The sequence below is a fragment of the Tupaia chinensis genome, unplaced genomic scaffold (assembly GCF_000334495.1).
Source record: "Tupaia chinensis unplaced genomic scaffold, TupChi_1.0 Scaffold143654_1, whole genome shotgun sequence".
Lineage (NCBI taxonomy): Eukaryota > Metazoa > Chordata > Mammalia > Scandentia > Tupaiidae > Tupaia > Tupaia belangeri.
In genome coordinates, this window is record NW_006203502.1 from 572,123 (window position 1) to 575,436 (window position 3,314).

Genomic DNA, 3,314 nt, shown 5'->3' on the forward strand with positions numbered 1-3,314 from the left:
CCCGCTGACTGCGTCGGCGCGCGCGGGGCGCGCAGCCGGCCCTCCCAGCCACCGCGGAGCGCGGCGGGGTAGGCCCCGGGGACGTGGACTGTCTCCGCCCGCATCTCCTTCGCTTCCGCCCGGCGTCGCCGCGAGACAGGTCCCTGGCGGCGAGTCAGCGGTCCTGGCCATCCATAGAAAGGCGCTGCCGCCCCGGGGGTAAGGAGGGAATGGAAGGCACTCCAGCAGGCGCCCCAGGCCCGGGAGTGTGCGAGAAAGGCGGTGGTCGTAAGAGAGAGAGAGAGAGCGTGTGTGTGTGATCGCGACGGCGTCGGACTGTAACGTCGGAACTGTGCGGTTGTGAGGCCGGCACCGGTACGTGATGGCGTGTGTGCGACTCAACTGGGTGTGAGCCAAGGTTGCCGTGGGCGGGGAGTGTGTGCATCTGACCCCAGCATCTTCTGCCTCTAGCCTCGGGTGCCCAACCGCAGAGAACTGGCCCCCACTCAGATACTAAGCGCTAGACAAGACCCCTAGCAAAAAGCGGGGAGCCCTGATCTTAGAATGTTAGAAGCTCCCCAGGCTTGCAACGAGGAGACCTCCCCGGCACCACATTCCAGGCGAGCGCAGATACGAGCGCAGAAACGCTCACACGCATGTTACCAGGCCAGTGTACAGACAGGGTCTGCTTGTGGCTGCAGGGTAAGCCAATTTTTGAGACAACAGAAGGGAGGAAGGTTTTAATGGGAAGAAATCAACTGGAACTGTAAAATCCAAGATTCTTAAAGTACCCTCTGTGGGTCGTAGGGCTTTTAAACACAAGTCAGCAACGTGACAGCGTGAGGGTTTGGGGCTAGGAATCACGCCAGGGGCTTTTCCAGAAAAGTTTTTTATGATGTCATCTTGGATGAATGGTGGTGGTTTTTTTGGTTTCCAGCAGTCTCCAGCAGGGGTGGGAGCTAGATGTGATCTTTGGTCTGCTCTGGGTAAAGAACTCTGACAAAGAACGCTTAGGACACTTGTATTTTTTTTATCTTTATATACTACGTGAGACAGTCTTCCAAAAATTCAACAGGTAAGGCTATCACAATGTGGTTATTAAAGGACCATAATCATAGTGTATAAATAGTAACAATTAGGAGGGAAAGAAAGCACCAGTTCATTTTATTGTGTACATTACTAGGATTCTAGGGCATATATATATATATATATTTTTTTTTTTTTTTAACCTGGTAAATATTATGTTTAAGACTAAAACTATACATTTTTTTTTTTACTTCTCAGGGGCTGAGAAGTATTACTCACAGCTGAGGGGTCCAATGCAGGTTTCAGAACCACGGAGTCCCCTCCAGGGAGCTGGTATAAACTCAGATTCCAGCCCTAGGCATCCATGACCCTGGCTTTTCTTGATATTCGGATGGGTCAACAGTACTCTCTCTCTTAACTTTCTCTGAGTATGTGTGTGGGTAGTGTTTGGCGGAGACATTTATTCATTTAAGATAATTATTTAATTTTATTTATTATTTGAACAAAGAGAGAGAGAAAGTGAAAAATCAAGCTGACCAGAACCAAGACTTGAACCCTGGGTGGGCACATGGGAGTCCAGCATTGGAACCATCACACCACCTGCTAGCCCAAGTGTTGCCCTCATGTAACCATTTAGGCTGGACTTCAGGAAAGGCCTATTGTGTTAAGACTTCCTTTTTCCCTGGTCCTGCCAAACTCTTAAGAGCTCTAGGGGCCAGTGGGTGGTATGATGGTGAAGGCACTGGACTCCCATGTGGCTGACCATGGTTCAGGTCCCAGACCTGGTGGCTTTCTCTCTTCCTATCTCTCTCTTTCTCTCTCTCTCTGGTGAGCATGCATACCCTGTAGCAAATTAGATAATAACAATAAATAAAAATAAATCTTAAAACGGTCTCTAAAGGAGGAGGAAGAATGAGTTGCTGTTGCTCACTTAAAAGTTAAGGTCAACACAAATGGGAATTTGTTTTGTGAAATGCATTTTTATTTTTGGGAAAATGGGAACATTTGCTTCCTTCCTCGTTAATGTCCTGTCCATTCAGCTGATACCTAGGCCCTTCCCTTGGTGCCTGCATGCACATAGCCATTTGGCGGATGCTTTCTATTACTTTAGTGAGCTTCTTCTATAACTGCGTGAAGCTCCTAGAACAGTTACTGTTTTTTCTTAAGTACTTAAAGAAGTAGCTATTTGTTGTTATGTAGTAATTTGGGGCAATTCTCCATCAGGCTTCTACAGATGGGAAAAAATGAAAATACCAAGCTAATTGTAATGAGAATTTCCTAGTTAAAACAAAACAAAGCAAAACACCTTGATGCTCAGATAGTTTAGAATAGCAATTCTTAGTGCTCAAGATAATCTGAGTACTTTGGGGCTTCTAGGGGACCAGACACCCTTGAAATTGTACCTAAAACTTTTGTAATTATCTGTTTGTTTTTTTAAAAAGGATTATTTTATTGAACCTTATTTTATTTACTTATTTAAATTTGACCAGAGAGAGAAAATGAGAAAGCAAGCTCCAGTCTGGGACTCGAACCATGGTAAGCCATGTGAGAGTCCAGCACCCTCAACCACCATACCACCTGCTGGCCCCTGTAATTAACTGTTACTATGCTGTTTTTCTAGGGAAGAAGTCTATAATTTAATGATATTATCAAATGTGACCGAAAAAGATTCAGATCCACTGGTCTAGATTCAGTGATTGAAATAATTGACTATGTTCTTTGAAATAAACATAGGGACCAGCAGTGGCTATGTTGTTGGACTCCCATATGGCCGACTGTGGTTCGAGTTCCAGATCTAGTGGCTTGAAACTCATGATAGGTGTGTGTACTTGTGTGTCTAAGATCCTGGGAGGAAAATGGAGGAGAAGGGATTGTTGCATGGCCATACTCCCAAGGAGGTGATTTGTCACTTTCTCTTTCTCTGCAAGTATTTTTTTTTGCCTAAGGCAAAAAAAAAAAAATCTAAAAATATTTTTTTAAAGAGAGATTTTTGCTGTAGGGCATGTTCACTTGCCAGAAAGACAAAGAGAGACAGAAAGTGAGGAATCAGCCCTCAGGAAGGATGACCATGCCACAGTCCCTTCTCTCAGGTCTTGGGCACACACGCACTCATGTCTGGTGCAAGTTTAAGCCACCAGGTCAGGGACTCGAACAGCATTCAACTACATGGGAGTGCAGAGATGTAACCATTATGCCATCTGCTGGTCCCAAACTCTAAAAGAAATACAAAATTGGATCTAGGGACCAGCAGCTGGTGTCATGGTTAACGTTGCTGGGCTCCCACATTGATTGCAGTTCAGGTTCTAGAC

The 3,314-nt window shown here is 45.7% G+C and overlaps 1 protein-coding gene across 3 annotated transcripts in view; it reads left to right on the plus strand.

Annotated features, from left to right (window-relative positions):
- The first annotated feature begins 37 nt into the window (after positions 1-37).
- The window catches only part of ZFP82 (ZFP82 zinc finger protein), a 44,983-nt gene continuing 41,706 nt past the window's right edge, over positions 38-3,314 (plus strand). For 2 of the 3 annotated variants that reach the window (XM_006164670.3, XM_006164672.3), the window contains exon 1: positions 38-198. The gene's annotated coding sequence lies outside the window, so the exon portion shown is untranslated. Of the gene's footprint in view, positions 355-3,314 lie in introns of all 3 variants that reach the window. The other variant, XM_006164671.3, reaches the window with a different exon arrangement.